Source organism: Polypterus senegalus, chromosome 8 (genome assembly GCF_016835505.1).
Source record: "Polypterus senegalus isolate Bchr_013 chromosome 8, ASM1683550v1, whole genome shotgun sequence".
NCBI classification, from domain to species: domain Eukaryota; kingdom Metazoa; phylum Chordata; class Cladistia; order Polypteriformes; family Polypteridae; genus Polypterus; species Polypterus senegalus.
In genome coordinates this window covers 11531532-11542608 of record NC_053161.1, presented here as the reverse complement: position 1 = coordinate 11542608, position 11077 = coordinate 11531532, and positions in this window count along the sequence as shown.

Below are 11077 nucleotides of genomic sequence, written 5' to 3'. Positions count from 1 at the left end.
CCTGAATCCAATTGAGATGCTATGGCATGACCTTAAAAAGGCGGTTCATGCTAGAAAACCCTCAAATAAAGCTGAATTACAACAATTCTGCAAAGATGAGTGGGCCAAAATTCCTCCAGAGCGCTGTAAAGACTCATTGCAAGTTATCGCAAACGCTTGATTGCAGTTATTGCTACTAAGGGTGGCCCAACCAGTTATTAGGTTCAGGGGGATTTACTTTTTCACACAGGGCCTTTATGTCCGGTTTAGTCTTCAACAAGTGAAATGCATGCTCAATTGGGTTAAGATCAGGTGACTGACTTGGCCATTCCAGAATTTTCCACTTCTTTGCTTTAATAAACTCCTTAGTTGCTTTGGCTGTATGTTTTGGGTCATTGTCCATCTGTATCATGAAACGCCGCCCAATCAATTTGACTGCATTTAGCTGGATTTGAGCAGACAGTATGTCTCTGAACACCTCAGAATTCATTCAGCTGCTTCTGTCCTGTGTCGCATCATCAATAAACACTAGTGTCCCAGTGCCACTGGCAGCCATGCATGCCCAAGCCATCACACTGCCTCCAGCATGTTTTACAGATGATGTGGTATGCTTTGGATAATGATCTGTTCCACGCCTTCTCCATCCTTTTTTCTTGCCATCATTCTGGTAGAGGTTGATCTTGGTTTCATCTGTCCAAAGAATGTTTTTCCAGAACTGTGCTGGCTTTTTTAGATGTTCTTTAGCAAAGTCCAATCTAGCCTTTCTATTCTTGAGGCTTATGAGTGGCTTGCACCTTGCAGTGCACCCTCTGTATTTACTTTCATGCAGTCTTTTCTTTATGGTAGACTTGGATATTGATACGCCTACCCCCTGGAGAGTGGTGTTCACTTGGTTGGCTGTTGTGAAGAGGTTTCTCTTCACCATTTAAACGATTCTGCGATCATCCATCACTGTTGTCTTCCGTGGATGTCCAGGTCTTTATGCATTGCTGAGTTCACCAGTGCTTGCTTTCTTTCTCTGAATGTACCAAACTGTAGATTTTGCCACTCGTAATATTGTAGTAATTTCTCGGATGGGTTTTTTCTGTTTTTGCAGCTTAAGGATGGCTTTCTTCACCTGCATGGAGAGCTCCTCTGACCGCATGTTGTCTGTTCACAGCAAAATCTTCCACATGCAAGCACCACACCTCAAATCAACTCCAGGCCTTTTATCTTCTTAATTGATAATGACATAATGACGGACTTGCCCACACCTGCCCATGAAATAGCCTTTGAGTCAATTGTCCAATTACTTTTGAGCCCCTGAAGTGAAGGGATTGTGTTAAAAAATGCTTTAGTTGCCTCACATTTTTGTGCAATCGTTTTGTTCAACCCACTGAATTAAAGTGAAAGTCTGCACTTCAACTGCATCTGAGTTGTTTCATTTAAAATGTATTGTGGTAATGCACAGAACCAAAATTAGAAAAAAGTTGTTTCTGCCCAAATATTTATGGACCTAACTGTATTTCTTGGTCAGGCCAGGGAGTATTCACTTGTAGCTACTTTTACAATGGGCCAAGAATTTGTGCACATCAGTTTATGGTTAATCCTGAATTTAAGCAAATGTCTATTGAAATGCTTCCACAGAATCATGAAGTTCTTCTAACGCTTTGTTACCCATGGCTTTAACTTCTTTTATGAATTTGACATGGTAATGTAAAGTTTTATTGCACAATGTCCTATAATAAAGCTACTGAGCTGAATGAAGACAGTGGGCACAATAAGGAATCAGTTTTATTCTAGTTTAAGTTGATTGATTACTTTTAACTGTCCCCAAAGGAATGTGGATGTGTGAGTGGACCATGTGATGGACTGGCGCCTCATCCAAAAGGCCTTGTACCCAGAGTTTCAAGGATAAAGCCTGCAGTTGATTATGGACTTCAGAGAGAAAACAACTGAGGCACTACTGCCCCCTTTAGAATTAACAGCTCATAGGTGGAAAGAGGGTGGTCTGTTTTAGATACCTGGATATCCACATTACAAAGGACCTGACTTGGTCCAAGCACATCAACACCTTGGTAAAGGCGGAACAACAACACCTTTTTCCACCTCAGATGCCTTGGGGATTTGAGGCTGCCTCTCAGTTGCTAAAGAATTTCTATACATTCACCATCATAAGTATCCTGACAGCAAGCCTGGTTTAGTAACAGCAAGCAACAGGACCACAAGACTCTGGAGAAAGTTGCACAGTCAGCCTGAATGCATGGCTTGGTGAGCACACTCTAATTTCTAAGACATCTATACCAAGCAATGTCAGACCAGGACAAATTAAATTTTCTGAGATACTAGCTGTCCCAACAATGGCCTCTTCTCTGTTCCACAATCAGGGAACCACTACCACTGCCTGAATACCCATTCAGAGAGACTGAGGAGAAGTTTCTTTTCACAGTCCATACTCATTGTAAATGAGAAAAGTGCCCAGGGCTACATGATGATCTATTGTTAATTCTCTTGTATTGTTATTTATTATTTACTTCTTACATTATTTTATAATTTTAACATAATGCATACTATTGCTGTCATTTAATGTATTTTTATTGATATTCATGTAGTCATGTACTATTATTTATTATTTACTGCCCATTTATATTATATTTAATGCACAGATTTGGAGTTTAGTAACTAAGCATTTCAATACATATTGTACTGTGTGTATAACTGCATGTAACGAAAAAAAAAAAAGATCCGATTTGGTACACTGTGAGTTGTTGGTTACAAGTATTCAGCCAATCTGTTCATCAGTATTCTGAGCCAACTAAATCAGACTTTATCCCAATAGTGCCTGGTGGAAGGCAGACCCAACCCTTGTGGGAATGCTATGATTGTATCAGATTTAAGATTAAATGTATTTATTTTATATTCTAGATACATATTGAAATCAAATCAGAATAAATATTTGCTATAGTTCTATTTGCAATATAGATAATAAAGAATAGGGTTGCTAAACATTACTAAAACCTGTGGCTTATTTTACTTTAATGATGAAGTTATATAGTACAAGTGTTGCTTCATTTGCATCTTGATAAATTGAATAACTTGATACACTCATAAAAGATAAGTGGTGCGAAGGTGACAGAAAATATACACCTACTTAAGGCATAACCAGTGTTTTCACCATTGCTCTTCGCTTTTTCAATTTATGAACATTCTAAGCAAGGTCAGGGACTAAAAATCATTTTGTCTTTAGTGACACAAGTTTAGCACTTTTTTTGAAATGTTATTTTTCTATGCTCTCCTTTTTTCTAATTATCAGTTGTTTTTCATTTGTATTCTAAAATCTGCTGCCTGAAATCAGCATGCACCGTGCATTAGGCTTCATCTGTTATCTTAGAGTAGGCACTGCAAAAGAATCCAGTAGGAAGGTCAGGTGCATGGCTATGTGTGGGCAGGGGGTGGTTAGTACTCATCTAAAATGATCATCTGCCTACCAGGTTTATTTTCCAGTCATTTCTACAACATTTCAGAATGTTGGTATAAGGTCCTCCTTCATTTATATTAGCTTACAATCAAGACATTATTACAACTTTGATAAACATATGTATTTGGTCCTTTTCGGTTATATCAAAATGTTGTGCTGTGTACATTAATAAAGCATTTAGAAAACTCCTTGTTTGAGTCCCTTTCAGTTATGACAAAAGTTTATATTCCGAAGAATCAATAAAACATTTAAAATGCTTGTTAATCTTTTAGTTTTGATGGGGTTTATGTTCAAAACATTCAGAGGACTTTTAAGAACATCCGAGTCTAGACCCTTTTTCCCTAAACCTTAAATTTTATATCTTATTTAAAAGGAATTAAGTGATGTGCTTTAATGCTAGAATTAAAGAGCAAGAAGGAGCCCACCCACTTTAATTCCAATTCATGCAATCACTGCATTCAATCACACGCAGCAGAAACTGAAGTCATTAAACAGGAACAGATGCACCTCTTTTGTTTTTATGACATCAGATCTTGAAAAAGAGTTGCACGCATTTTCTCCCTTCAGAGGAAGAATTGGCAGCCAAATAGAGAGGCCCAACAGTGAGTTAACTAATAGTTACCTCATGAGATAATGATAATGTAGGTTTGAAAGCTTCTGCAAATAAACCAGTCTACGTTTCTCAAAACATAAATTACAAAGCCACATTCTAGTAACCAAATCCCCACTAGAAGAATGATGCCATCAGAATGTCCCCAGATGTTCCCAAATTGTTCTGGGATTACAGCAGGCTCAAGGTGTTCAGGCACCCAAGTCAGACATTTATTTAAAAATCATACTGCATGTCATTCATTTTAATAAAAACAGTACTACTGCAGAGCTCATGTGGAACAAGCTTGAAGTAAAAATACCCCTACTATCAGTGCATTCTCCCAACCCAACCAACAGTTAGATGCTTTATTCATTTTTAAACTGGCTGAGTTCTTTTTGGCCTAACTCATAATTTTCTACTACCAGTGCTGAGTGATAATCTGAATTTGCACCTATGTTAAGATATTGTGTGAAGTACTGAAACAGTGACTGCATTGTTTACTGACAGCATTTATCAAACATCCTATAAACATTAAAAGCAGGCCTCTAAAGGACCTTCACTTAAATATCTGCAGGATGTTTTTGAAAATGTTGCACAAAAACATCCTAAATTAAATTAAGGGAAACTTAAATGTCTTGTATTTTTTCCTGGGCACAAAAGGGGTTTGAGTTATATCCTATGGACCTGCTTAACTAGGTTAGGTGGCAACCATAACTTGGCCAAGTGAGAATGGTATACTTGTGTCTGTGTGTACATTCTGCAGTGGAATAACAACTTTTAAAGAGCTGGCTCCTACCTTACATTCAATGCTACCATGATAGGCCATCACCAATACCTCTATGAGTTATGATTTGGTGGGTTCACAAAATGAGTCACTAAAGAATACAGTCCTTCTAAATAAAGGGGGAAAAAAACACTTGACATAATCCCAGACTGCTGTCAGGTACATTACACCAGTGGTTCCCAAAATTGGTCCTGGGGACCCACTGTGGCTGCAGGTTTTTGTTCCCACCAACTCCCATTTTTCATTGGACACTTAGTCTAATTAAGTGAGTCGTTATTTCCTAGTTGCTGCGTTTTGGAGTCAATGTAGAAATTACAAACTAAGTTTGGAAGATTTTTGTTAAAATGTAATAAGCAGTTATATGAGGAATTTGTAGTTATTTTAGTTGTTACCTGTATTTTCAACCTAATTTTCATTCTGCTTTTCCAGATATTCTGGTTATTTAATTGATTATTTACTAATTAGCAGGACTGACACTGAAGTTGTTGCAGTGTTCATCATCCTGGGTGTCTGCTATGCTGCTGTCACTATTAGGGTTAAATGAAGGGGCAAACTACACAGGAAAAGAGGAAAAGAATAGGAAAAAACAAAAGATTGTTAAACATTTATAGCTTTAGAAAAAAATAGAAGTATTTCTAAATGTCTTATAAATGTAAAAACATACTGTTGTGTTTTTCTGAATGCAGAATAAGAGAACAGTAAAAAAAGACCAGCTAATTAAATGAGATCAGTTGTTATTGATTATTATCACCGATTGTGAATCTGGTTGGAACAAAAACCTGCAGCCACAGTTGGTCCCCAGGACCGAGTTTGGGAACCACTGCATTACACAAATGACTGTAAATGCTGATAGGCAACAGCAGCCACTCCAGATTGTGCAATGTAGCTTTACATTGCAAAGAGAAAAATTAAAATGAATCAGTAGTACTAATATATACTTAACTTTGTCAATTCATCTTACGTGAACAGAGACGTTCAATTAGCCAAAGTAATGTTTCTTAAAACATCACTCATCCATTCATAGGATCACTTTGTTTCACTTCTGGGCTAGGGAGAGCCAATCATGGCAGCACTGGGTGTGGTTTAAAAATGAGCTTTGGACAGGGTGTTAGCCCACTGTGGTCGAAATTTAACATCTTATTAAAGAAATAAACATCCTCTAACAGGACAATTCAGTAATCAGGCTGGAGAAAAAAGCTGTTCATTGTATCTTTTAATGACTCCTCAGCAAAATGCCTTGGAGGGAGCATTCTTCAAAGCAGTCTGTTACAGCATGGTCAGAATGATCAGAATTATCAGAGAACAAAGACCAAATGTCAATTTTATCAACTGTTGAATTTACATACAGCGTCAATCAATGCATACATTTTACTCTGGTTGGTTCATTAGTTTACACCCAAATGATTTATATAAAATAAAAGTATATTATATTATATTCTGGTTCTTCTTATACCTTTTGAGATGAGACACCACCCTTGAAATTTCTGTGCATATGACAACTGTCCTTTCTAGTTTATAGGACATCTGCTGATTTCTTAGTCATCCATTAGTCACCCTTCAGTACATTTTGTACATTACATCAACCTTTCTCCTGGTACATTCTTTATTTACTTGACCATCTCAGTATTTTTCCTAAACCAGTTCTTATATTGCAGTGTATATTTTGTTCTTCACTTGACCTTTATTTGGATTCCCACATTTAATAACACTTTATGCTATTTCTTTAAGATGAATGCTATGTTACCCTAAAATTATTCCTCCACACCATCACAGGAGGTGTATCATTTACATTTCCGATCTACCAATGATCACAAAAAACTTTAAAAATATGTTTTGGACTTTACTTTTTACATATTGAATAATTTTGTTGAATCTGTTGATTAAATGATTAAATTATCCAAAAGCCCAATTCAGGACTCGTGTCTGCAAAAGAAAGAAAATGGGTCAGAAATTAAAGTGAATGATTTACCACATCCTTTCTTTTATGGGCATCCACAGCAACCATCCAGCATACCCCAAAAATGTGATAAGTGAAGGCCTAAATTAACAATATTTTTTAGACAATTTGTGCTTAAATAATTTATTCTACATATAAGCTGGTGTTAAAGAAGACTACAGTATTTGGAAAAACTGAACAAAATGACACGCAAAAACCTGAATCTAAAGCATAATGGGAGTTAACAGATCAAAGGGTAAATACAAATGCTATAGGTATGATAAAAAACATATACTAGATATATATATAGATAGATTATGTAAGCAGACTGAAGAATGTTATAAATTTGTACAGTCCCCACACAATTATTGGCACCCTTGCTAAAAATAAGTAAAAATCATTGTAAAAAAAAAATAATCTTTTGGTGAATTTACTTAATCTCACACAGAAAAAAGGGAGAAATCCAACCTTTAACTGGCATAGATTTATCCTGAGAAATAATAATACCTCATTTAAATAATGTAATAATTATTTCTTGATTAGGAATTATATTATCTCAGAATAAATTTTCTACAGTTAAAGGTGTATGTCTCCCTTTTGTCAGTGTGAGATTAAGGAAATTTACCAAATCTACTACATCCTATAGCTGTTCTATTGAGTTCAGATCTGGGACCTCATGTATAAACGGTGCATACGCACAAAAATGTTGCACAAGAAAAGCTTAAAGCCTAAGCTTGGTGTAAAGCCACGCACCTTTCCATGGTAGCTCATACCCTGTCATACAGAAGTTCTGAGCTCGGTTTTGCAGACTGGCGGCACCCAGCGCCAAAGCAGTGCTACTGTTCCTGTGTGGTTAACCTTTCTTAGATCCACATTCCTGACGCGGCTTTATAAATACACTGAAATTAACCGCATATTTTTTATTAGTTTAATGCATCTGATTGCAATTAACTTGTAACAATGTAATGGTCCACAGAATGGTCAAACTATTCTAAATACAATAGCTGCTTTAGCATTGTTACTCTCACTGCACCTTCTTCTTCTTTCAGCTGCTCCTGTTTGGGGTTGCCACAGCGGCTCATCTTTCCCCATATTACTCTCACTGCACCACTCAGAGTATTTACACTCACCTAAAGGATTATTAGGAACACCTGTTCAATTTCTCATTAATGCAATTATCTAATCAACCAATCACATGGCAGTTGCTTCAATGCATTTAGGGGTGAGGTCCTGGTCAAGACAATCTCCTGAACTCCAAACTGAATGTCAGAATGGGAAAGAAAGGTGATTTAAGCAATTTTGAGCGTGGCATGGTTGTTGGTGCCAGACGGGCCGGTCTGAGTATTTCACAATCTGCTCAGTTACTGGGATTTTCACGCACAACCATTTCTAGGGTTTACAAAGAATGGTGTGAAAAGGGAAAAACATCCAGTATGCGGCAGTCCTGTGGGCGAAAATGCCTTGTTGATGCCAGAGGTCAGAGGAGAATGGGCCGACTGATTCAAGCTGATAGAAGAGCAACTTTGACTGAAATAACCACTCGTTACAACCGAGGTATGCAGCAAAGCATTTATGAAGCCACAACATGCACAACCTTGAGGCGGATGGGCTACAACAGCAGATGACCCCACCGGGTACCACTCATCTCCACTACAAATAGGAAAAAGAGGCTACAATTTGCACGAGCTCACCAAAATTGGACAGTTGAAGACTGGAAAAATGTTGCCTGGTCTGATGAGTCTCGATTTCTGTTGAGACATTCAAATGGTAGAGTCAGAATTTGGCGTAAACAGAATGAGAACATGGATCCATCATGCCTTGTTACCACTGTGCAGGCTGGTGGTGGTGGTGTAATGGTGTGGGGGATGTTTTCTTGGCACATTTTAGGCCCCTTAGTGCCAATTGGGCATCGTTTAAATGCCACGGGCTACCTGAGCATTGTTTCTGACCATGTCCATACCTTAATGACCACCATGTATCCATCCTCTGATGGCTACTTCCAGCAGGATAATGCATCATGTCACAAAGCTTGAATCATTTCAAATTGGTTTCTTGAACATGACAATGAGTTCACTGTACTAAAATGGCCCCCACAGTCACCAGATCTCAACCCAATAGAGCATCTTTGGGATGTGGTGGAACGGGAGCTTCGTGCCCTTGATGTACATCCTACAAATCTCCATCAACTGCAAAATGCTATCCTATCAATATGGGCCAACATTTCTAAAGAATGCTTTCAGCACCTGGTTGAATCAATGCCACGTTGAATTAAGGCAGTTCTGAAGGCGAAAGGGGGTCAAACACCGTATTAGTATGGTGTTCCTAATAATCCTTTAGGTGAGTGTATATCACTGTATCTGAGTGTGAATCACAGCTGTACAGCAGCTGATCGGAAAGAGAATTATTGGTATACAGCATCAAGCACACACTGCCTAAGCCATGCTGTCTATTGAACTGCACTCATATGGCAAATGCTTCAGAGCCTTTCCTCGTGGTTCAGAAACAGTTTCATCCCAAGATTTATAAATGCACTCAATCAGTCCATCCTGTGCTCCTTGCAGAACTGTTTGTACTTATAAGTACAATCACCTCACTGTAAACTTACAATACAGTTATGCTATTGTGTAAAGCGCATATTTACATATGATGACGATATCATTTTTAAGATGAAATGCAGCAAAATATGTTTATTATATTATAAAGATAAAATTTAAACTTCATTTAAATAATCTATATTGTTAATAATTAAACATGTGAGGACACAGTGCTGCAGTGCTAGCGAGCCGCTGGCGCTCTGTTCACGGATTGTTCCTGCCTCCTGTATATTTGCTGGGGATGCTGCAACATTAGATGGATAGATGGATAAAATAATTAAAAAAGTACTATGAAGATATTTCAATGTTCCTTAAAAGTTTTGAAGAATTGGTGTTCTAAGCTTAACGTCTATTACAGAGCTGATTGTGTGGTGATTGGGTATTTGGAGAAAGAAAAGTAAGGACAGGAATTTGAGGTTAGTACGTTTGAAAGAGACAGTACTGCTACAATAAAGTATTTCATTGAAGGTCACACATTGCACAGCAAGCATCTTGCGTGAGACATGAACAATCACTGCACCACCGTGTTCCCATGTTTAATAACATTCTTTAACTCCTATCATCATGAAAACAATATCACGTATACATCTCAGTATTTTAGTTATTCAGAGAGCTGTAATATCACGAATGTAATGGATTCTGTGTCCTGTCTGGAGGAAGAGAAAGCCCGGAAGCACATAGTGATTCACACACATAGAGTACATTGAAGATCAAATACAAAACAAAGCATTTAATGTGCTACTTTAGTTACGATGGGATTTGAGAAACTAGTAAATTAAACAATTTTATGATGAAGTTTATGATGTTCTACTTTAATGACAAAATAAAATATGTGATTAAAGTGGAAATTTCAAGATTAAACTTGACTTTTCATGCTTTTTTCCTACTGTGTGCCTTTTTTTTTTCTGTACCCTAATAAGTTTTCATATGACACTCAGACAGTGGGCTACGACTCTCTTTTTTGCTCCTTTTCACAGCATCTTTGATATCTGACAACTTCTTTTTTATTTCGGACACTGCGACTTTGTGAACGTGAGTATTCGAGTTTCTCTGACACGCTATGTCACTCGATCAACTTCCATTTGTTGTTTATACCACTGTTTAAACCAACAAATAGTACGTTTTTCCTTGCCTCCACTTGGTATTCGCTGAAATTCTATTTTCCCATGTGCTTTTGCCTTTGCCTTTTCACAGAACACTGAGCTTAAGGGCTATTTATATTGATTTGCATATTCAAAGATGCGTAATCCTGGGAGGAGTTGGGGTGGGGCAGCAGGTGCATGCGTTACTTTTCATGCTGATCGGGATTTATGTAGCGGAAAATCGTGGAAGTTGGCAAATGCACAGATTTATGCATCTGGATTTTTCTGTGTGTACGCACATTCCCGCTTTTGGGCTTATGCCATGTTATTGTGTGAGTTCTACGCACGCCGTTATACATGAGGCTCCTGGTGACTGGGAAAGCCACTGAAGAACACTGAACTCATTGTCACATTCAAGAAACCAGTTTGAGAATTAGCCATTAGAAGATGGGTGAATTGTGGCCATGAAGAGATGCTCATGGTCAGCAACAATATACGCTGTGGCATTTAAGTGGTGATTAATTGATGGTAATGGGCACAAAGTGTGCCATGAAATCATTTCCCAAAACATGAAACCACCACCACCACATTAAGGCAAGTTGGGTGCATGGATTCATGACATTGGAACCAAATTCTGAACCCGACTCTTGTAC